The following is a 25,493-nucleotide window of genomic DNA, read 5'->3' on the forward strand; positions in this document are numbered from 1 at the left end:
CAAAGAAATTTCATTTGATTTTTAAGGATATCAGTCAGTACCACAACTATTGAAATATATTTTCCGGGTTGTTGTGTCAATATAATTTGTTCTCATAAGAATGACTCAGAAAGGAATTATTTCTGCTCTGCCTTTTGAGCTTATGTGAGGTCCGTGGCACACATTCTAAACATATTTTAGTAGGTTCATCATCTTAGACCAAAACTTATTTTGTCAAAGAATTTATACATTACAGATTCAATTTACAAAAAAATGTATGACTATACAGATTTAAAATTTTCCTCACAAGTTATATTTAGCAACTTTTAATATATAAAGCTAATTCCACTTTATTTGTGTCTTTTCATAAAATTATGTATAAAAAGATTCTTATTTCAGTCTTAAGTGTGCATATGACAAGAACCGATCATAGTTTATTTGTGGTATTAGTAACTCGTCATTATTTTTTCTATGCTTGCTATAACTTTAGCAGTAGAGTAATTTGGGATTGGCACTTTCTTTGGGGGAAATTTTTAACTGAAATTCAATTTCTTTAGTAGCTTTAAATATCATTTTTATGTGTTTCTTTCTGTGTTAATTTTGATGGTTCCTTCCTGACATGAACTTGTCCAATTTATGCAGACCGTTTAATGTATTAACATGCTATTTTCACTGAATTCCCTTGTGCTTTAATGTCCTTGTGCTTTTAATCCACCCTGATTCTTCTTCCATGACCATCTTTATTAGTAAACAATACCTTCTCTTTTTTGTTTTAGTTTTTGATTGTCTGGGTAGGGCTTTATCAGTTTTAGCAATGTTTTCAAGTAACTAGCTCTAGACTTATTTAATTTCTCTGTTGTCTTGTAATTTTCTTTCCAGTGTTCCTTCTTTTTTATAATTACTGCATCTTCTTACTTGTCACTTTAACTAGTTAATACGTTCACTAATTAATTAATTAATATTCTGGTCCAAGGGTTTGAAAAGAAGACATCATGATAGGCAAGTCTTCTACCACTGGGCATCATCCCTATATTCTAGTTTCCTTTTCACTTTCTGTGTAAGCAACGTGCAGTCATTGATCTGGCTTGCCTTTCTTTGTATGACAGCTGTGTGGTTACGGGCACCTTGGATTACAATGCGGAAAGTGAAGGCATAGGAGCTGGTGTTTGGTTCCCTGGAGTGACTCACTGGAATGATTGCTTCCCTAGATTCACTCTGTTCATGTGCCTATTTGGGAATCTCTAGCAGTCTGTCCAGGTAACTTTCCTCTATCTGAAGTCTCTTCCAGGAAACTCTTGATATGTGCCTCACTTCTGATATTTAGTTTTCTTTTATGTCCCCCCTTTTGGGTAATTCTACACATTCATTGTACACACGAAGCCTTTAGTTATAGGGGAAGGTAAAAATAATGTATAAATCTACAGTATACTTTCACTGTCCTCATGAAAAAAATCCAATCTTATGGCTTTAAGTTTCAGATTTATAGGCTGATTAACATACTAATGCCTGGTGATAATCAGTCTTCTTTATAATGTTGCAGACAATGAGATTTATCATAATTTTGAACAAAGTAGGTGTTGAAGAATAAACTGTGGTAGACCCTTCCCCATCCTAACAATATAGTAGACTCTTGTCTCAAGTCTGGGCCAGTACATGGTTAGTCAACTGTGAGCTGGAGCTCTCCACAGCTCAAATGCTAGAGAAGTGCAGGGCAGAGATGCCAGCAACTGACACCCAGATACTCAGGCCAATCAAGTGCTAGAAGCTGACCTGGCTCGACTAAAATCCCATCCCCCAAGGAAAGTCTCAGGAGAGCTCTGCCCTCTAGAAAAAAACTCCCAAATGCAAGCTATGGCTCCAGTCCACAAGGTGGTTAAGGAGTAAGAGAGAGAGAGCCAAGACAGCGTGTTGATGAGCATGCCTGACAGGGGTGGGGCCGGTTGGTATCCTGGATAAATCCTCTTAGAACTGTTGTATCTTCAGCAATTTCTCTCATGTTCCTTGTTCTTAGTTTTCTCTGCTTGAAGACTGGGTGTGATGGTAACAACCTCACAGATCTTCAGGGAACTCAGAAAATAATGAATGACGAAGTTCCTGCTTCTCTAAAGACCCTTAAACCTATCCTTCATCTGCAACTCTGGCAGGTGGTCTTCCCTTTGGTCATCTCACCATCACCATCGATGTTCTTCATGGTGACCAGGTTATAGGAGAATCTGTAACATTTGAACAGAGCGGGTGATTATTTGACAGCTGCAGTATCTGGCACTGTTGACAGGCAATGTTATCCACCATTTACTTTGTGGGACTTGAGAAACAATTTTAGATCAAAGAAGCGGCTTTGGATGTTTTTGTGCTTGGAAGCAATTAAACTGATGTTGGTCAGCCTGTGGTTACAGAGGAGTTTCCCAATTCACACACATGCATAGGATATACAGCCTTTCTCCAGCCTCCTTAGCTCTGCTGATGGTCTGGCATCCCTTTCCGAGAAGGGAGTGGTGCAGCAGCTTACTCTCGGAACCCCTCCTTGCATCTCAGTGGAAAGCCACATGATGTGCCAGCAGGACAGCAAACAACTTAAAGTCACACTGGTCTGCATTTGCGTAGCTTGTTATGGTTGATGAACTGGATCGAACGCATGGAAGGAGAACAAAGCAAAGCCATTTTTTTTATAAAGGCCATTCCTGAAGCTCAGTCATCGGCCAGACCCTGGCTTTCGACTCTGCTAGGAAGAGGCTTTGAAACACGTGTTACCAGCTATATCTGCACAGAGGCAAAGGCCAACATAATGACAAGCTCATCACCCACTTTGATCAGACCACTGAGCTAGGTGCTCCTCATGTCTTCACTGGATCATCTCTGAGATGGAGTGTTTCATCACCCTTTCCACTTCTGATCTCTAAAAGAAACAGCAAAGAAGAAAGAATCATTACTATTTTTATTATGAACTTACCTCTCAGCAAGAAAATGTGACAATATTATATGTAGAAATATAAAACTTGGAATAGGCAGGCTTATAGCTGTACATACTCAGGCTACCTTTAGATGCAGCTAAGACAATGTTTGGAGCCCTAACTCTACTCTTGAGTTCTTTTGCAGTGCTTTGAATCTATTTCTGTATCTAATATTGATCAGTTATTACTACCACTGTAATTTTGAGTACACAGTCATTACTGCTAGTAGTTGTAGTCTCACCACCTTTTATTCTTAGTAAGAATATAGATACATGCTAGAGAACATGTTTGTTTAGGATACCCAAGTGCTAGATAGTTTTCCCTTGACCTGGAAGGAGGACATTCTGTAGATGTTCACAGCTTTCAAGGATTTCTCAGAAGACTTTGGAAGTTTGTTTCTTTACATTTCGAAGGCATCCCTTTCTTGCAGTTTAACTGGTAATTGCCTTTCTACTTTATATATTGCTTGTCACTTACTGAACAACCCCTGATTCTGTAGTGTCCTGGTTAAAATTACTGCAATTTTACCAATCTTTTTGTCTGGCTCTCACCATCTTGTATGCAGGTTACACCATTTCCCTTCAGCAAACACTCACAAGACAACCTTGGTACACCTGGCTGCTTTAATCATAAGTGGGACTCATTTCTTTTCTTTTGAGTATTATGAAAAAAGTATATATTTAAGGTAAAAAGATGAAAGGAAATGACCTTCTTATATAATTATTTGTTGGCTTGATATACAACTATAAAATAGTTTTTAGTGGAGCTCCATAGTCCCTATGGTCCTCAGCTTTGTGTTATGGATGCCTCTTGTAACATGCATGGTCTCGAGAATTTAGCATTCAGCCACTGTTCCCTAAAAAAACTTCGGTGACTTTAGAATTTGTATTTGTATTTAGAATTTGTAGATAGTTTCCAAGCTTTCATCCCTAGCCTCACAAACCCCATCCATCACTCATTATCTGACACAGCCTTATTTGTTTGGAAGGAGGGCATTTCATATCTCCGGGGAACATACTTGGCTCATAGATCCATTTGTTGTTTATCAACAGCACTAAGTACTTTGCTTTCCATCAAAGGATCAGCAAATTGGGAAATGATGGATAAATGAGACTGGGCCTGATGGCTCATACCAATAATCCTTGAATTCAGGATGTTGGAAGCAGGTGGATTGGGAGTTAGAGGTCAGCTTGTATTACATATTGAAATCTTGTTCAGATGAAAGTAAGAACAGAGTAGAGAGATATCGAAAAATATCAGATAGATTTGCACAAGAGTTTGGTGGTGAAAAAAGAATGCAAAGCATGATGGGAAGACAATTCTTGTTCCCAGTGTGTAAGTTGTTGCCATTATTTTAAATCCCTGACCCCAAAATTTAGATGGTACCTTAAATGCCCTTTATCCCCACTCATATTTGTAGATGAGAGACTAGTGACTCAGGGACAGGAAACAGCTTCTGCAGAGTCACATTTACAGGGAATGTCTAGGACGCCAGTCCAGATTTGCTGAGATCTACATGTCAGTTTAAGGGTGGAATCAGTCATTCCCCCAGTTCCTGGGTCCTTCTCTAGGCATTTCTCTCATCCAAAGAACAACTGTCGTGCTTTGCCTGTCCTCAGAGGCAGCTCACATCTAATGACTGGTGTATAAAAGGCCACAAAGGCTGCTCCCTGCTTTTACTTGCTCATCTTTGAAGTCTCACTAAAACTCAAGAGTCCTTCCAAGGGGGACTGGTACTTCCACTACCCCTATTTCCCAGTTCAATTTCTGTTCCATGGGGCTCCCCTTCAGACCCATTAGACCTCCTACCCATAAGTTTCAGGTCTTGGATTGTGAAGAGTCTTGACAAGGTGATCATTCAGCAGGCTGTAAATCAGAAATGATGGATGGACAGGTCCAGCATACTGTATCTCCATTTAGCAAAATATAAGGGGTATCTTTTCTTCTTCCCTTCCATCTACCCATTTCCTTCTCTCCTCCAATAGGGGGTTTTCTGACTAGTTAGCCTAGTCTTATATTTGTGGTTTCTTTTTGAAATCTTCCTTTTTGAAATATTTTCCTTTGAAAGTATTCCTATTTGTTTTCATTTTAATACTTCTATTTAGTGTGTGTGTGTGTGTGTGTGTGTGTGTGTGTGTGTGTGTGTGTGTGTGTGTGTTTACATGCAGAGGTCAGAGGGGGACCTGTAGGAGTCAGCTCTCCCTCCCCACTATGTGGGTCCTGGAGATTGAATAGTTGTCAAGTTGATGGCAAGTGCCTTTACCTGCTGAGGCAGCTCACCAAGTGTTCATATTTGTATCATTCAGAATTGCTTATACAGAAGTGGATGGGTAAAAGTTGGTTTATGTAATACTGCTAACTACTCTATATAATGGCAAAGAGCCCTACCTGCCTTCCAGGGATGGACTGTATCTTTTTAGTTGCCTTCCTCATTTCAATTATTATCTGACCCCACAGAGCTGGAAAGAAAAAGTGGAAAGTGCTGTTCTTCATCTTAATATAGGTTGCTTCTGCCAAGCCTTCTGTAGTGATTCATGACCACAGTCTCCTCCTCAGGATGAGAAAAAACACAGGCATTTACAGACTACGGTGCCTGGGCAGGAATCCAGGAAGCTACATAATCATAGGTGAACTCTCTCTACTATCCACTAAATGACTTCAGTCCTCTTCGAGACATTTAAGTATGTGGTCACCTTTGTCTAGAAGGCTCTGGTGCTTCACCTCTGCCCATTGTATAAATCTGTGACTCTGGTTTTGTCTAGCAAGCCTCTTTCTGACTTTCTCATCACCTGAGCAGAGAGAAATAATTAGCTGTAGAGATTGCCATCCTGTGTCCATGTGGGCATAACTCTAAGTGCAAACTCTCAAGCTGATGGGACCAGAATTATTTAACTGCCCAACACACTATCCCAAGGCTTACAGTAACCCCCCCACCTCTACCCCTCAATGCCACTTTCATCTTAAAACCCTCCTCAACATTTTCCTTTCTCTCTTCCTTTCATCCACTTCTCCATAACTTTGTCTTCCTAAGAAGTGTGTTTCTTGGAGAGTAGGGATCACACGAGTCACCTTTGTATCCTATCTGTGCTGTCCCCATTCCATTGCCTCATGTTTGCCTCACATTGAATACATGCCTTAAGAAAGTACTTAATGGATATTTAGAAGGCAAATAGTAGAGTCTCATTCTGAGTGAACACCGGGGATATTCAAAGTCATTCATCAAATGGGTTACTGTTCTACTATTTACAATAGCCTAGATGGGACAAGCCTAGATGCCCATCAACAGATGAGTGAATAAAGAAATTGGCACATAGAAACACACACACACACACACACACACACACACACACACACACACACGCACGCACGCACAAAACTTTTCAAAGGTATAAGAAAGAATGAAATTTCAGGAAAATAGGTAAACTAAAAAGGTCATTATGTTAAGAATAAATAAGCCAGACTCAGACAGCTATTACATATTTTCACAGTAATTCATGTGTATGATTTGAAAACAGGAAAGGATTAGGAAGGGGAAAGTCTAAGAGGGGGAGAAGGGGAATAAGCAAAGTCAAGGGAATTCAGGTGTCACTAAAACAGAAGGAGGGACTCTTGAAGGAAGGAAGGAAGGAGAACAGCAGGAGTGGGGATAGCGGATGACAAAGGGCAGAAAGATAAGGATAAAAATTAAGAAGGATAATGATACATTTGGGCATATGCAATCTGCAGCCTATGGATTATATACATATCATATATAATTTTAACAATGATATCTTGGGAGCTGGATAAATAGCTCAGCATTTAAGAGTATTAGAAGACATAAGTTTCACTCCTGGACTTACACTGGCTGGGTTACCTGTAACACCAGCTCTAGGAGATCCTATGTCTTCTAGCCTCCACAGGCGCTGGGCTTATGTGTATACACACACACACACACACACACACACACACACACACACACACACACACACTTTAAGTTAAATCTTTTTTTTTAAAATGGCATGTCCCACATGTGAGTTGTCACACTGCTAGACTTTAGCCCCAAGGCTTCCAAGTACAATTCCATTAATCTCATTCGCTGCAGCAATAAAGTGTCGGCGGTCTCTAACTCTACATCAAATGTTCTTGCCTTTAACACTTCATGGCTTTCTAGATCCTTGGATGGTTTAATTAAAAACATTGAAACCCACACCACCCAGTCTACAAGTGGCCACAGAAGCCTCTTTTCTGAGCTCAAAACAGATGTGCGGTAATCTCCTACACAAGAGTAACGTCCTCACTGGTAATCCTTTCAGAGGCTGAACTAAAAACCATTATTCATAACAGTACACAGACTTTGATTGTCACTTCTCATCTGAGATGTGCAACCCAGCAATCATCTTCAGAGTTTATTGCAAGGTGATAGGAAGGACAGCTATGTTAAACTTTTTTCTGTCAAGTTTCCAGTTCCCATTACCTTCTACCCCTCAAACTCATTTGCAAAGTTCTTGAGCAAAGTGATCATTGGCTGTCTATTAGTTTGGTATTCCAATTAGTAGTATGTCATGTAGTGGTTTTCTTTAAGATTAAAGCCTTCCATTAAGAGACAGAGAATGAGAAGAAGAAGAAGAAGAAGAAGAAGAAGAAGAAGAAGAAGAAGAAGAAGAAGAAGAAGAAGAAGAAGAAGAAGAAGAAGAAGAAGAAGAAGAAGAAGAAGAAGAAGAGGAGGAGGAGGAGGAGGAGGAGGAGGAGGAGGAGGAAGAGGAAGGGGGAGGAGGAAGGAGGATGAGGAAGGAGGAGGAGAAGAAGAAGAAGGAGAAGGAGAAGGAGAAGGAGAAGGAGAAGGAGAAGGAGAAGGAGAAGGAGAAGGAGAAGGAGAAGGAGAAGGAGAAGGAGAAGGAGAAGGAGAAGGAGAAGGAGAAGGAGAAGGAGAAGAAGAAGAAGAAGAAGAAGAAGAAGAAGAAGAAGAAGAAGAAGAAGAAGAAGAAGAAGAAGAAGAAGAAGAAGAAGAAGAAGAAACAGCAGAATTTTCTAAGTGGAGGTAAATCATTGCATACTGCAGGAAGTACCTTAAGCTCAGGAAGTAAACAACTCAATAGCTTCAGGAAAGCCCTAAAATTAACAGGATTCACTATACATTTTCCTCTCCAAACACATAAGCAGAGATATGCTCTCAGAGAAACTCTCAGACAAGACAATTTTTGTGGCAGAAGTGTAAAGTAGCCAATCTTCCTGAAAGAGACTCAGACCTACTGAGCTACCAGCAAAGGCCATTTTCCAACCTGTTTAGGTGCCTACAGTCTGTGTGGTACACTCCAGGTTTCTTGATTTCAGAAGCTGTCACCCATGCTGGGGTGAGCCTTGGTGATGCAGATGTCTTCTATAAGTTACACCTCAACAATATTCCTGTAAGTAACACCAATCTCTCTGCTTCTATAAGTTACACCTCAACAATATTCCTGTAAGTAACACCAATCAAACTCACTGATTCATCAAGTTGGACTTAGGTGGTATCTTGGTTTGTTCTGTTGTTGGTTCTCTATATGGTTTGAGTAGGTGTTTTTATCCCCAGGAATACTCTCACACAAAATACCTTGACATCAAATCAATTTTACTGCTGTTTGTCAATAGTCCTTGCATTATAAAAAAAAAAAAAAAAAAAAAAGACTGCCTCACTTTAGATTACAGAAAAAAGATCTTACAGCAGTCACAGGAGTGCAACTGTAAGCAACAGCATTGCATCTGAGAAAGAGGGACGCTGAATCGTGAGTGCTTGTTGTAATGACATTCAGGAGATTACAGAAAAGCATAGGGATTATGTTATCAATATTGCCATTTGCATTGGATTTCATATATTGGATATGGCTTTTTATGAAAATGTATTAAACAAATAAGGAGTTGGTGAGGTTTTTTTTTAGTTATTCTGCCCTCTGTATTAGTGTGGGCAGGTTGTTGCAACAAAACATCATATATTAGAGGCATAGAAACAGATTTATTTTCTCATGGTTATCAAGGCTAGAACACAAAGCGCTGTAAAGTTTCATTTCTCTGAGGCCTCTCTGCTTGGCCTGCAGAAGGCTATCTCTAGACCCACATGACATTTCCTTTTGTGGCTGTTAGAGTCTCTCCCTCTTTTTTACCTTGGACTCGGGGCTTTCCTATGAGCACATTCAACCTCAATGGCCTACTTAAAGTCTGTTTCACACTAGAGGTTAGTGATTCCATCTGGAAATAAAGGGGACACAGTTTAGTCTGCCGAACTCTTCAAGCCTGGTATTTTGAATGAAAACCATGGAAATGAGAGGGCTAAACTGAAAACCCATAGAGGCACCATAGCATCTCTTTTACCAGAAATAGGCTGTAGAAAGGATTTGACTCCACTGTCAATCAAGAAGTTGTTTGTGCCCAACCTTAGGTAGGATTTTTATTTTTCTCTTGTTTGGAACTAGGTTGAATTTTCAGATAAGCTCTCTGGTCTGCCTTCCAAGCCTGTATCAAATTTCCCTCTGGCCCAAATAGTCTTCTTTCTACTGCTTCCAAGATATACCTTGGTTTAACCTGGTTAATCCAAACCAAATGGGATTATAAAGCACCATGACTTTTTTTTTCTTGTCTTAATTCAAACAAAGCCTAAAGCAGCATAATAGCTCACCATGCCAAAATCACTCTCTGGCAGAAACAATTGTTGCAAAGTATGTTAAATTTTTGCTGTTTTTTAATTATTCAAGCAAATCCAAACTCAGGCAACCTCCCCATCAAAATAAAACTGTTCAGCAACAAAATCACTCACTGTAAATCATATTAGATTTTAACTTTTTCTAATTATTCTCAAGTAGAAACCAATTTATTCCCCAAATTTAAAGATTTTATTCTATTTCTTATAATGTTTGTTAATTTTTGATAATTTCATACAAGACATTTTGATCTTATTTGTCCCCCTCCTCAACACCTCTAATATGTCCTCTTCCTCTCTACTCACACATCTTTATGTTTTCTTCAACATCCCTCATAGACATATCAAATCGTCTGTATTGGCTGACTACTCTTGAGCATGGAGCATATCCTGGAGAATAGCTGATAAATGGGGTGTTACACCATTAAAGAAAGCAGACTTTCCCTCTCTCAGAAACAATCAAATGCAAATATCTCCTCAACTAGGAGTGGGAATTCCACACCACCTTGCCTCTGTTGGAATTTTGTCTGTCTTGAGCCTGTGCAGGCTTTGAGATACCTTCACCATCACTGTGAATTCGTATAGACATCTGTACTCCATTGTCTCTAGAAAAGTTTCCTTGAAGTCATCCATCACCTCTGGCTTCTACAATCTTTCCATCCCTTCTTCTGCATTGCTTTCTAAGCCTTGAGAGGAGAGTGTGGCACAGACATTCTCATTTAGGGCTCAGCACTACAAAGTCTCTTTTTCTCTGCAGGTCAGCCAGTTGTAAGGCTCTGTGTTAATTGCCATCTACTGCAAGAAGGACAGTTCTGATGAGGATTGGGTGATGTAATGATCTATGGGTATGCCAATAAGTCACAAGAAGTAGTTTTATTGCTGTGTCCATTCAGTACTACAATAGTAGCAGGTGTTTTACCCAAGTCCATGACCTACCTAACCACCAGCTCTTGGCCTCACTGACAGTAATGTATAGGTTCTATCTCTTGAAGAAGTCCTTAAGTCCAATCAAAATGGGGTTCATTACTTCCATAACATTTATGCCACGATCTCATCAGTGGTATGTTCTTGTCTTTGTAAGTAAGGTCTTTGTTGTAGCTCACAGAGTTCACACCTTCTTGAGACTGACAATTGTTTTTCTCCTCTGATGGTGTGTGCATGACAACTTTCAGCAGTATGGAACCTAGACAGTAGAAATGAAACATCTATTTGAGTGTTAGCTAGGTTTCTCCAGGTTCATTACTCAGGTACCTGATGACTTCAACAATAAGGTCTGTGGTGGTGTGAATAAGAATGGCCTCCATAAACTCCTGTATGTGAATGCTTAGTCATCAGTGAGTGGCTCTACTTAGAGGGATTCAGAGATGTGCCCTTGTTGAAGGAAGAATGGTCTTATTGAAGAAAGTGTGTCACTGGAGGTGGGCTTTCAGAGTTCAGAAGCACAAGCATAGCTGATCTGCCCAAAACTGTCAGGAAATGCTGTAATGGCTTAGAGAACAACCTAGAAGAGAGAGGATTCACTGGACCAAATCCAGCCTTTCTGAAATACAGTCAATTTGGCATATAGCTCACTGAGAGCAAAAGGGCTCATAAGGAAGTCTTCTGAGGTTGTCCTCGGGCAGTCACTTCATGGCTGAGCCCCCATTACAGGAGTCATTTTATAGGTGGTCCTGACAACGAAGCAGCAAAAGACAGATTGAAAATCCTGTTTTCACGAGGCTCCTCTAAAGGATGAGAATGGTAAGAGAAAGAAAGAAAGAAAGAAAGAAAGAAAGAGAGAGAGAGAGAGAGAGAGAGAGAGAGAGAGAGAGAGAGAGAGAGAAAGGAAGGAAGGAAGGAAGGAAGGAAGGAAGGAAGGAAGGAAGGAAGGAAGGAAGGGAGAAAGAGATAGAGAGAAAGAAAGAAGGAAAGAAAGAAAGAAAGAAAGAAAGAAAGAAAGAAAGAAAGAAAGAAAGAGAGAGAGAGAAAGAGAGAGAAAGAGAGAGAGAGGAAGGAAGGAAAGAAGGAAGGAAGGAAGGAAGGAAGGAAGGAAGGAAGGAAGGAAGGAAGGAAGGAAGGAAGGAAGGAAGGAAAGGAAGGAAGGAAGGAAAGGATGACCATATAATAAGTTAAATAATAAAAAGTTCCTTGGACATTGTTCAGTGGGATAGAATAAGACAATCAGGACAGGATTCTCTGCAATATATTAGGTGAAGTCTGTGTCTCTTTTGGGGGACACAGAAACCTTTCCCTGTGCTTACCTATTAAAATTTGCCCATATATCTGGGATTTTAACCAATAGCTAAACTCTTGGACATGGCTCATGACACAGTTGACCAAGTACTGTACATGTTGTACAGGCTTCCTCTTACTCCCTTCAAAGTATGAAGTTTTCCATATCACAGAGTTTGGTATTATCTTAATACTTGATTTATTTTACTTTTTTAAAAACCAAATTTCTTGGTGTAAATCATGTCACCAATTTGCTACTTGAGTATACATGTTCTGGACAGAGTTGGAAGTATCTTCAGGTGTGTATTGTCTTATCAGCTTGCACTTTCAATAAATGGCTTATCTATTTTCTTGGCATGCTTTTCTTTTGTTTGATCTGTTTGTTTGTTTGTTTGTTTGTTTCCTACTTGTATATCTGGTTCTTTCCTTGAAAATTTGCACAACTTCCCACTCACTGTGGGTGTTTTTATGATGCATTCCTCTGTGGGGCAACTGTTAAGTTTGCATTGATCCATAAGTTTTTTTTCCTTTCTTTTATAGCATGCTTAATAAAGCTTTGCTTGATACAAGAGTATATTGTGAGTCTCCATTTATTTCTAAATCCATTCTATAGTTTCAAGTTTCACAATTAGGCTTTAATTGATTTAGAGTTTGTTGTTATAAGAAGGGTAAACTTCTGTCTTAAATTCAATCTTCTCAAAGTTTTTTAATTTTATTGTCATAAGTGACCTCTCATCCTGTTATTTTTGATATGTTAGCTTTTTCCATGACAAACTGGGTTTATGCATGTGAATATCATGTATATACTGTATATCAGACTAATAAATCATTCCTGAATAATTTATTATGTTTATTTGGCATGTATGTTCTTCAGTACTATTATGCTGATTTTAATTAATTTGCATTTGCAATGTATTTTAATGTCTTCAAAGTATAAAAAGTATATTTTTGCTCATCTTTTTCAAAATACATATCTGTTAGATGGTTTTACTATGTAACTTTTAGTGCTACATTAGCCCATTCACCTAGGATTTACCCTAAAATAACCATCTTTTTGTATTATTTGAGGGTTAAATAGAATTATGTTTCTCTTTATTCAAAAATTTAATTCTCTGCTTAGGCTTTTTTGATGTCCTATTATTAAAAGTATTGTTGTTTCTCTTCCTATAGGTCATGTATAGTTTTGTCAATTTATAGTTACTTCAAAGCTTTTAAATTCTGATCCTAAATGGTATTTTCATTCTTATATTTTTACGAGTTTAAGTGCTATTGACTCATAAAATTATTTCCAGTTGGTTTTCTTGAGTGTATAAACCACTAGCTGGCCCCAGACCCAAGTTCTTCCTGCTTAAGCTTCCTTAGTACTGGGATTACAGGAGCTAACATAATCAGCATCTATCACCACACCCAGAGGATTGTATGTATGTGTGTGTGTGTGTGTGTGTGTGTGTGTGTGAGAGAGAGAGAGAGAGAGAGAGAGAGAGAGAGAGAGAGAGAGAGAGAGAGTATACACGTGTACATGCATGGAGGGAACCAGGAGTCTATTTAGGGTGTCTTCCTCAATCACTTTTATACCTTACTTTTTTATACAGGGGTTCTCTTTCAGCCTGGAGCTCACTGATTGGCCAGCCAATCCCAAACTCCATAATACAGGGATTACAGGCACTTGCTGCCATGATGTGATGATTTCTCTTTGTGCGTATGCAGATTTGAACTTGGGGTTCTCATGCTTGTACAGAACATGCTTTACCCACCTATCTCTCCCAAACCCTGACTCAAAGGTTCTTACTTCTTGCTTCTTGTGTCTCTTATTTATCTGACGCCAGATGCTGGAAGTGGCTAAAGTTTGTGGATTTCTGAAAGCTCCTCAGCCCTAAGCTGTTATCTGTGCCTGTTTTACCCACTGTCCCTCTACAAGGCAATCACTCTCACTTTCCTACATCATATTCTCCTTCATGAAATTATTCATTCTGACCCCAGTGCAATGGAAAGAGCATAGAAGACATCTCGGCAACACCATGGCATATACCTATGTACCATGAGCACCAGCCTTGTAGACATTGATGCACTGCAGGGACACACAGCAGGGCAGGGGGTTCCTCCACTCAGCTCAGCCTTGCATTGACTGCACTCTCCCTGCTGTACCCAGTTTTGACTTCATCTCTTCTGATGGTCTTCTCAGGAATCTGGTGGGGCATCCTTGGCATCTCCATATGTGCCCGACTATTCACTAGTTTCACTTTGCACGTTGTGTTATTTATATGTTGACATTCACCTTCTTTCTGCTTAGTGTCAGTCTTCCAGTCTAACCCATAGTTCATTTCTAGTGTCCTTTCCACTCATAGATAAGCCGTTGCGATATCCAAGATGAACACTCCTGTGACTCTCTAATGTGACTCTATAGGAGAAGCCTGTACTCCTCAAATGACCTACAAGCCACATGCTCCTCCATCATCCTACTGTCTCCAGTCAGTAGCCCTTCTAAGTCATGTTTTCTCATGCCTGAATGTCTTTTGTGCTTGCTGTTCTCTTTCTATCGTATGCAACATTCTCCCACTTTCTTTATCCTTTAAGCCCCCATTTATCCTTTGACATGTCAACTCTTCTTAGCTTTTCCTCTCTAACTTGGGAAGTTACTAATTCTTTTGTGTTTCAATAGTTGAGTGTTTACATTTGCCTTATTGTCTTACCTTACTTTTGACTAGCACTGTTTTTCAAGTCTGTCTGTTCAGACTAATGTATTTTCCCCTTGTGGTAGAAAATAGTAAAGATAATGGCAAGTGGTTTCTACCCTGCCTTTGGTTATTGATTTCCTGGATACACATAGCCGTTATATTTACAATATGCCTTAAGCAGCACAGTGGCTAGGCAGCTGCTTACCCTCTGTGCTGTTGAATCTACTTTCCTAATAATAACTCCAAATTATTACTTACTGTGTTTCATCTTGGCTGCTCCTAGCTCCGATTGGGTATCCCTCAGTGCCATGCTTTCCCCTCTCTTAACCCATAGTCACTGTACTCTCTCTTCTCCTGTACCTTCTTCCTTTATTGCATGGTGGCTACTTCCTCTTTTTTTCCCCCTCATGGCTGTCTCTCTCTCCCAATGCCATGAAAACTCAACCCACATATTTCTCTTCTGTGCAGCTATTGGATGTTGGCATCTTTATTTACCAACTTCTAAGCATCTTACAGGTGAATTCTCTGGAGTATTACTCTTTGGAGTAACCCCTCTTGGGAGCCCCAAGTTAGCACTAGAATACAAACAACATCAAGCTTCCCCACTATAAACCTTTAATTGTTTTCTTTTCTGGAAAGTCAAATCATGAGCAGGAATCTAGCTTGTGTCAAAAGAGTTTGCATAACTTGACCCATACTTAGAAAGATGGACTTGGTGGTCTTATGCAAGACAGTTCATAGTGAAAGACTCTAGCAGAGTACACAGAGGTGAATACTGTGTCTTATACAAGGATTACACGCATCCTAGTGGGTGTGAGTCCCAGAGTAGTACAGCCCAAGACAATTTTGGGTAGGAGTGGTGACAGAGAAGCAGTATTTAAATTGGCTCAGAAATTTCTAGTGTAGGTGTCAGGAGAATGACAGGCTATGAACAGAGATACAGAGGAAGTTCCCTTGAAGGAGAGCCATATTGGGTTCACAATGTCAAAGACCTACAACTTCCATGTCTCACTGGTATGCACCGTGGTAGCCCAGCCAGTACTGAGATGCAGAATGAGCAAAGAGGGAATGGGAGTTTAAGATGAGAGGTGGAGTAGGTTACTTTAGTAAAGAAGACACAGAGGAGAAACCTTCCATGAGAAGCTGCTTCATGGGACACAAAGCAAACAAGGAGAGAAAAGAAAGGGCCAGAAAGTTGGCATGAAGCAATTTAATCATCCTGGAGCTAAAACTTCAAAGAAAAAAAAAATCAAGAATATTGAAGTTGAAGTTTTTAAGATGGGCCGAAGAAGCTGCTGATTTGGTCAGGAGAGGGCCTTGATGACCTTCAAGAGAGTCATTTCTGAACAGGTTGAGGGGGCAGGGACACTGCCGGATGTGAGGAGAAGGTGGGCGGGAGGAAGCAGAGGGGGCAGGTGCTCTCCATTCCATGGAGAATTTGGCCTCGTGGGAAGGGTAGGCAGGCTGAGAGGCGAAGAAGTTATGCTATGTGTTATAGAGGCAACTGCCCCACCTCTCTCTCGGCACCCAAACGGCAGACCATCCAAGCCAGGTGGCACCCTCTTCTCAAGTCTGTCCTGTTTTCCCTGTTCTCTGATATCCCTGGGTCCATTACCTTGACTCAGAAAAGACTTCTGACTCTCTGTCCCCTTTCTCTTCACTTTGTTGTGTATGGTTCCTTTGTGCTGGGAACTAAACATCTCAAAACATTTTCCACATCTTCCATGGTCAAAGATATAAAAATGTACAAAATTTCCCATGCACAGGTCCCAACAACTCTCTTTCAGTTTCTGTCAGGTAGCCCATCCAATCCTCCCCTTCAGCTCCACAGAGCTGCCCCCATGACTTGCCCATTCTTGCCTTTCGTCTCAGCCTTCTTCACTACAGGAAACCACTGAGCTCCCCTATCGGGGCCGGCTGAATCATACCCAACAGCCACTCTCAGCTCCACTTTCAAGAAATTCTTACAGGTCCTTTGCTGTCACAGGTTAGCACTTGGTGGTACTTAGTTCATCACTTAGCAAAAGAACTTTGTGTAGTTCTTTTATTGTTTTGCCAATGGCTATCTTTTCATTCCAACAAGATTTGATAGTAACCAACAGTGACTGTATGACCAACTGTGCACATAGAGATCTCACATAGTTGTAGGGAAATCCACAAAAGCCCTATATGGTTGGTTTCATGCCTGGCATTAGGTTTTCAAATGAGAAATTGAGTTTTGGAGTGAAGTGCCTGTAACTATTGTTAGGACAATGTCAGTAGCTGAACCTCTATGTTCCTACTTGCTACAGAGGCTCTTTGAAAGCAAACCTGGACTGCCTCCCTCTCACCTTGGTGTCAGTCCCACCCCCATCCTGTGGAGCCCAAGACCCTGTAGGACTTAGTATTCCAGAGGACATAAACACAGTAGGATCCAGTCCATAGCTCACTATGCACCCTTTGAATTAAATGGCAGGCAAATATACCTTCTTGCTGCTGGGTGCGGAGGAAGGAAAACACCATTCTCTCATTCCTGCCAGTACTCGGTGCCAAGCTAAACCCCTGCAGGTGCACAGGCAGAGCTATAAATACTTACTGCATTGTTCTTCTTGTCAGTGCCAAACAACACCAGCTCCTTCCCTAGGGAGCTGATAAATAAATGAGAGAGGCCACCCAAACAAAGGCAGGCTTTGCCCAGGGCCATGCCCAGGTGACTCGAGTTATTTTGTGGCCTTTATGGTAAGAGGAACTGGAGACCTTAACTAACCTCATCTGACTACATATATCCAGCACAGTGCCTTGGCCAAATGGAAGGTAGTGGTACCTGCAATCTACCCTGCCTGTCAGTCTTCAATGAGTGCTGCTCAGGTTGGCCTCCTTTTTGTCTGAAACACCCCATAGCATCCTCTTAGCACCCTGTGGAGCAGTGGGTCATTTTGTTTTGGGAGTGTAAAACTACCTCATCTTTAATTAAACTCTATAGTTTGCAGAGATGTTCTGAGATCTGTAATGAGACAATTGGTGTACACAAGTATGTGTGTGTGTGTCTGTGTGCATGTGTGTACATGTGCATGCATGTATGTGATTGTGTGTGTGTACATGTGTAGTATTATCTTTCCTCTATAAATCATAGTATCCAGACTCAGAGAGAGAAAGAGAGAGAGAGAGAGAGAGAGAGAGAGAGAGAGAGAGAGAGAGAGAGAGAGAGAGAGAGATGACCCACCTAAAGACATAAAGCAAGTGAGAGGCTGAACTTGGACCTAAACCTTCGTCTTCTGGCTCCAGGTCCAGGCCTCTGCCTAGTTTTCCTTTACAGCCTCTCTTAGAAAGGAAGTTTATGGAGCACATTGGTAAGCTGGTGACCTTTCGATGAATCTCACCATGGGAATGCTGTATGTCTCCAATCTTCCCAAGGGAATGGTGGCTACAACTGGGCCATCCCCAGGAGAAGCAGGCCTCCTAACACCACTCAAAAGATAGAAGAAATTTGGAATCTCTGGCAGACCTTTCCATGTTTCTAGTGAAATCACAGGAATGTCTGAGTGGCACTGAGCAAAGAAATAACCATCACTTAACTCATACCTGAAGTTCTGGAAACCAGTTCGAGGAGAAGGGTCTACACTGCCTTACAAATGGCTGTTATCACAGAACCTACTTTAATTTCTACGAGAATGTAAATGTCATCTGATTTGCATATATCAACAGGGTAATAAGATTAGTATTAAAGTAATCTTCAAGGGCTGGGATTAACTCGAGCACATACCTAGCATGTATGAGCCCAGATGTTCAACCCTCAGGACTGCAGAAAACAAGCAAAGGGTGGAAATCCTCACGTAAGCTTTGAGATACAGATTTACACTTGGCCAGAGTTAGCTCGTGCTGAGGTATGCTTGGCCTGGCTCTGCTCTCTGGTGAATCCCAGCTTAAGAGTCTTGAGGAAAGCTTCAATCCTTGGGAGAGATCCTTTCCGTAGAGGAAGTGGTGTTCTGTCCAGGACTTTGACTCCTCTGACTTAAATCCAGACGACAGTAGGAGTACATTGGAAGTCAAATGCAGGGCAGTATCTGGCCTCAGGTGGCTCTCTCATGAGCTGATTTTGCTGCTTTTTCATGCTCATGAATCTATGCTGTCCACAAACTTCCAGCCTATCTCCTGACTCTTGGAATCAGGTATTTGGAAAGGCTGGGGTAGAGAGGGATATTAGGGAAGGAAGCAGACCCTGAAGGTTTGGTATTTAGGGGGACTCTCTCCAAGGACACTCCCACACACTTAAACAGGTCCCTTTTATCCCCTACCACAGAGAGGGGCCATCTCCACTTATTCATTTGACTCGTCTTCACTCATCTTGCTATTTATTTTATGAGTGTCTAAGATGCTAGGATTGTTTTGTCAATGTAAAGACAGCAATGAGCTAGGCAAACAAAATTCTTCTTGTAGGAGTTATGTTCTATTGGGAATATCTTCAGTGTCATGCTCAGGGTCTAAATCCTAAGTCAGAAAAGGTTGGAAATGGCTGTGGACAGCAAAGCTGGAAGAACAGGGTCATCTAAGCACATTGACATAAACATGGAGCCGCAGGAATTAGAGTTTGCCCTGCTGGGTTCAAGCCTTGCTTCGGTCCAGTATTTTCTCACTTTGCTCTTATTCCCCCCTTTTGGGATGGGAATGTATCCTTCGTGCCATTAAATGTCAAGCATGTGATTCCCTTTTTTAAATTTTACAGGCAATCATGGCTAATATATTGCCTCGAGTCTCAGAATAAATGCCAAGTCTATTTGTCTTTAGACAAAGTCAAAAGACTTTGGACTTTTTAGCAATTTTGAGACTGTTAAAGACTATGGGGATTTTTGAAGTTGGGCTAAGTTACTTTTGTGTCAAGAGATAGCCACAAGCTTATTGAGGCCAGGGGGTAGAATGTGGTAGTTTTAATGAAAAATGTCCCCCATGTGTTTGGATATTTGGATAGTTGGTTGCTAGTTTTTCTCATTCAAACCACCTGAGAAATGCATGTTGTAAGGATGCTGAATGCTCCAATGTTGGGGATGCAGAGCATCCTAACCAGGGTATCCTAACCAGCACATCCTAACCAGTGCTGAGCATTTCAAGAAGAGACAGTAATCTTAAGTGCAAGCAATTAGAGTAGATGTTACTAAGAGGGGAATTCAAGGGAAAACTTAAACCATGGAGAGGAATGGACTTTGCAGGTATATAGGGATAACAACCCTGTAGGCAGAGGCAGCAGCTGGAGGCATATTTCTAAGTTGGGAGCATGCTGTGTGTTCAGGCTGTGATGCCATGGATAGCATGGTAGAATGGACGAATAGCTTGGTAAAAGAGAGCTGAAGCAGGTGGTCAGAGGTTTAGGGGAAACATCCTTTTTAGGCCATGAGAACTGTTGTCATTGGCTGTGCTTTTCCCTTCCAGAAAATAAGGAATCCTTGAAAGAGGCCTGTGGTCTGATGGAACCCTTTTGCAGGCTATATGGCAGGGTGGGCAGGCAGTTGGGAAGGAATGTCAATGCAGGAGATTTGGTAATATTTTTCCAGGACTCAAGGGAGGGGCAATGGAGACCTTGAACAGGGAGGGAAGAATTCGAGAGACAAGTCCACATCAGGATCTGGGAATCCCCTGCCATACTAGGTGGAGGCTATGGAAGAGAAAGGGCTAGGTTTCCATTCTGAGGAGCTGGGAGGGTGGCCTTGACATGCCTGAGACAGGGAAGACTGGAGGGAAGACAGAACACTAGCTCCATTTGGGACTTGACTATTGGGAGGCAATGTGCCTCAGAAAAGGAGGTCATGGCTCCACCACTACCTAGCTAAATGTCTGGGCAAGCCAGTTTCCCTATCAGGGCCCCTCTCTTGCCATATGCAAAGAGCAGTGCTGTCTCTTGCAAGGCAAGTTGTGGAGGCTCAAAATCATTTGGAGTTCATACAATATCAGGAGCATGACTGGACTAACTCAACAGCAGTCATGGCTACTATTCATGGCAAGGCTAGGCTAATACTGAAGAGCAATCAACATTTTCCAGTCTCCAGAAGGCAGGGTGTATGGGTGTTGGGCAAATACCTTCTTTGAAGTTTGAAAAGGTCAGCGCTTTGCCAGCTGCCTGCTCCAGACAAAAGACAGAGTGGTTTTCTCCACCACTGATTCTTTACTTGCCTACCTCAAACAAATGACCTGGGGCCAACCCCCTTCTGGGACTATTCCAGAAGGAAATGCCTTCTTACCAGCAGACTTGAAGCTCTTTGGTACAAATAGAAGTCAGCCCCTCCTGAAACCCACCCATGGGCTCCCTTAAATGATGTGTATGGAAAGGATTGTAACATTGGGGTCAAAGTCTTGGGTTCGATTCCTAGCACTCATTAGCTTTGCGGCTTTACCAAGGTATACTATTGTTTGAGCTTGTTTTTCTCCTTTGTGGAACTAAAGATAATAGAACACATGCTCCAGGCCTGTTGCAGATGTGAGTCATGCCCAGGGGCTGGAAGTTTAAATTCTAGCTTTTCGTTTCCTAGCTGTGTGGTCTGGTATAAGTGACTTGAAGCTTATGAGCCTCAATTTCCATATTTTAAGATGGAATATATCATGCTGTACATTTCTCAGTGTGGTTGTGAGAGTCAAGTGAAATAAGCACAAATGTTTAAAGCAATGCAACACAATAGATTCTTTTCAAAGTTTGACTATGATAATTACAGATCAATGCATTTTATATACACGGCATTATGTTTTTGTGATTGTCTTGGCCTTATGATAGGTCCTCAGTCTCTGTTTCTCTCACCATGAAGTCTGTGCTTCCTATGGTAGCTCATAGGAGCACCTAGATTCACTCAAATTAGTAAGCATTTGACTTGGAAACAGAAAATGCAGGGCCTTGTAAAGTAGTCTCAAGAAGATTTTACACCTAATTTTTCAATGGAATGAAAATGCACCCCCAAATTTTCTGCTTTTGTATATTGAGCTGTTGAATCTATTTTTTAGTGCTGGGGAGTGCCACTCTTTGTCTCTGAACTGTCTCCACATATTGTGATTGCTATGAAATGAGGGTGTGTGTGTGTGTGTTTGAGCTGGTGGTTTATAAATGACATGTGTTCAGGCTGAGCATTGAAAACATGTGGACATGTGTCAAAATGGATCTTGGGAAAAACAAAAGGAGGATCTGAGGAGCGCTGAGATTTGCGGTCCCCAGAGCACTAAAACATCAGTAGTCCACGAGCTTTGTAAAACAGGACTCACGGGTTGCCAACTATGTGTCTAGAGGCCTGATTAATCCGTGCTCCAGACAGATGTATATGACATACCCCCCACAGGAGGCCGCTGACTGCAGATGCCTCTTTGCTCATCCAATTTGTTCTTCAACTACTGGATTTGCAACTTATGTAATCAGGGGCCTGGGATGGCCTAAATAGACCCTTGGTAGGCTTAAGCAGAATGTATCTGTTTCTGTAGGTCAAGGTATGTGCACTTGGGTGGAACTTGGCTCTGCTGCCAAATACCCCCATCTACAAGCTATGTGACATGGAGCCAGTTGTTCACATAGTCTAAACCTGTTGAACCTGCACTCTGCCACATATAGACTCATGATCTTACTGTTTATTCCTTTGGGTAATTGAGAGGGCAATGAATATATTCAGTAAACAGGCAGGCAACAATTAGGGAAGGTATGGCGACCTTGTTTGTCCTTTGTTGTTCTATGTTTGTTAAGATACTGGTCTGTAGACAAATAGCTTTCTGTAACTGAGAACGTAAGGCCATCAAAGTACCAGAACCCACAAAAACCAAGGCTTGTATTTACTTAATTTTTAAAAATGAAACTACTGATTTAGCTTTTGGAACTGTTTGTATAAAGGGCCACCAGGGAAAGTAGAGAAAGCTGTTACCCACCTTTTAGCCATGCTACCAGTTTCCTTCTATGATTTGTCCTATGTGACACTGGGTCCTGACTCAATCTATGCCACTCATTCACATGGCCCCAAGCAGACCAGTGTTCCCTGTTGGAGTTGTCAGTTTCCCTTCTGTAAAATAAGAAAATCTTTAGAAAATCTCCAAGGTCCCTGCAAGCTGCAATATCTCATTGGTGAACTGTGTACTCCTGAATCATTATCTCAATAGCAAAATATTTAGTCAATCTAATCAAAATAATCAGCTGCAACCGTGACTCATTAAAATGACTAAATCCTTGACCTTCCCAGGTCCACACGCCTTAAAACACTTTGGCAGATTTTTAAAAGAAAAGCAACCTGAGGAGTCTCCCCTCAGCCACCGAAACACCCCAATGGCCTGGTTCAGCTGCATGCCCTGTGTACTACCTCCACCGCCCTTCAAGCAAGAAGCATTCTGCTTGATGAAGAGAGAATGGGGAATCTAGGAAATCCAGACACTGGCCATTTGATGGAAAAACAGACACGAAAGTTTGGGCTTTCTAGTAAGTCCTGGGTCCTCCAGGAAGGCAAAAGAAATCTGCATGTAGGAGAGGGGAAGCAGCAGGAAAGGAGGGCCTGAGAATTCCACCAGCTTCATACTCTACTCTTTCTGAGCCTAAGCTACACAGATGAGAGTTTATGTCTGACACTAGTCCTCTGTTTTCTACTTCACATTTCCCATGGAAAGCTTTGTTTGTTTGTCTGTTTGATTTTTTGGTTTTTGTTTTATGTATTTTGAAATAAGAAACTGACTCAAATAGACATTCATTATGAATTTTGTTGTCATTAACAAGTGTCTTCTTTTCATCATGCAGTAGGGGACACTATGCATGTATGTGCCTACATTAATTTAATTCGGGAAGTCCTGTCCTGATCTCCATAAAAGTCTGGTTCAATTATGAGATTTGATGCTCCAAAGATGTGTACTCTCTTTCCTTGTTGGGAAAGTCCAAGCCCAAACCTGTACATGCTTGGGAACCTGTGCTCATATACACACGACCACATGCACCTGCACAAACATACTCACTCAAGATTCATGAATGTTCCCAAGATTCCATTGGAGGCTCATGAGAGTTTGTGGGTTCCATAACATATCAATGGCCATGAGAGCTGCTCAATTTTCCAAAGGTGGGGTTCTGAGTGTTATTGCCATAGAATGTGGTATCATACCTATCCAGCCATAGGGCTGGGAGTTATACAGTGTGGTTCTTTTTGCAGAAGAATACAAGAGGGCTTCTTGTTCTCTGATAACATACAGTGACTTTCTAAAGACAAGACCAGACCAGTCATGTTGTTTTTCACAGTGATCTTCAGTGTAGACTTCACAGGGAGCAGCTTGCAGAAGAAATAGGTCTGACATGCAAAAGCTAGAAAAGCTGTAGTGTGACATCAATGCTTAGCAGAAGATTGCCAGGATGAGCGAGTTTGCAGTGTTTGCTCTCTGAACTATGACTTCCATTAACTGTTTTAGAGGCAACATGTTAGGTCCAGAGGGAATGTGATGCTGTGTTTCTACCATTGTGCAAATGGTAGACATTTTACCATTTTTAGCTCAGTTTAATAAAAATAAGGGTACGTGTGATGAATTCTGAGCTGGAATGTAGATACATAATGAACTGTGAGATTATAAGAGGGAAAATAATTCTTTGGATGACTTTCCCTTAATATTACACAGGATTTATTCACTTTTGGGGTGATTCTTACATTTGCTCCACTGTTTGAATTTGAGAAGAAGCCATATACTTAACCCATCTGAAGTGGGCAAAGGACCCCTAGAAAACAAAGTTTGAGTCCCCTGGTTCCCTTTATCAATCCATTCAAAATTGCCTGGACATAAACATTATACCAATCAATCAGTGGTTAGACTTGCAGGAGATAGTCTAAAGATAAGTAAGAGGCTTCTATACTGTTCTGATCAGAGGAACTTCCCTGTGGATCAGCCTCAGAGTATCTGTGACCGACAGACTAGGACCAGCACCACAAGATGCTATTCACAGAACCCACCTAAAACAAGCCTAGGCATGCCCAGAACTTCACTTGCTTCCGTGTTCTTTCTCTGATTAACTTTGCAATAGATCTTTCTACAGGTCTGCTTTGGCTAAGTAATAGTCAGGTCTGATATGATCTGTAGCCATTCCTGACTCTTGACCTAGCTAATTTCTCACTGTGCTTTCAGCTTGGGTGTTGCATTTAGGTTTCTTGTGCCATACTCTTTTGGGCCTCACTGTCTTGTGTGCTAAGTGCAGTCACATAGAAAAAGCTCCACATAGCATGGAATGACAAACACTTTGTTTGCCTGTCATCTGCAGTTGATTAGCCATGGCTGCCTAAGGCAAGCTTTGTGAGACTGGTGCCAGACAAAGGGTGCAATGAATCCAGGCTGTGCTCTGCTGGGGTCTTAGGAAGCAGAAGTGATTTTCTAGATCACTAGCCACCTGTAAGTCATCAAAAGACAAACTGTAAATTGCATGAGTTTCTAGGAATCTTACGGTATATAGAACCTCGTGATTAAGAAAAGAATGATATTTCCCATTATGTCCCATCATGGTTAAAATTGGGTCTCTCTTTACCTAGCACTTAAGACAAAGTGGTCTTTCCATGACAATGGGAAAAGGAGTGGCTCTTCCCTGGTTCCCATCACAATTAACCTCCTGGAGATTTTGCCTTCCAGCGGGAGTGTGGGATGAGGCCTTGACTGACTTTTTTACTTTTCTTCCAGGCTTCAGCTTGGAGCCTGGAGAGAAAGTAGCAATAGAAGGCTTAAGATCTCTTTCTTCCTTAAGAAGACTTAATTAGAACACTCCAGCCTTCCCTAAGATGTGGTTTTGAAGTATGAGCTCCTCAGACAGTGAGCTAATGAGGAGGGAGAAATTTCTGCCTTGTCATGGGGCTGATCCAAGAACATATCAGCAGAGTTTGATTGAAGACCTCAACCCCTGTCCTGGCTCCCTGGGTCAGGTCGTCATAGTGTAATGACTTACTGTTAATTCTGTATGTGCCAGATGGTCTGGTGTTCAAACAGAGCCTCAGCAATAGTGAAATTGCCCTGTGGAGTAGTGGAGTATTTTACAGCTCACAAAGAACTTTCATGTATTATCTCATTTGAGCCATGGAAACCCCAGACATA

At 41.3% G+C, this 25,493-nt stretch overlaps 1 long non-coding RNA gene across 1 annotated transcript in view; it reads right to left on the minus strand.

Annotated features, from left to right (window-relative positions):
• Positions 1 to 386: 386 nt before the first annotated feature.
• Positions 387 to 25,493, minus strand: part of Gm10415 (predicted gene 10415) — a 42,038-nt gene continuing 16,931 nt past the window's right edge. The window contains exon 4 of the long non-coding RNA NR_045480.1: positions 387 to 2,875. This is a non-coding gene — a long non-coding RNA (predicted gene 10415). The remainder of the gene's footprint in view (positions 2,876 to 25,493) is intronic.

This window comes from Mus musculus, chromosome 6, assembly GCF_000001635.26.
Source record: "Mus musculus strain C57BL/6J chromosome 6, GRCm38.p6 C57BL/6J".
Classification (NCBI taxonomy): domain Eukaryota; kingdom Metazoa; phylum Chordata; class Mammalia; order Rodentia; family Muridae; genus Mus; species Mus musculus.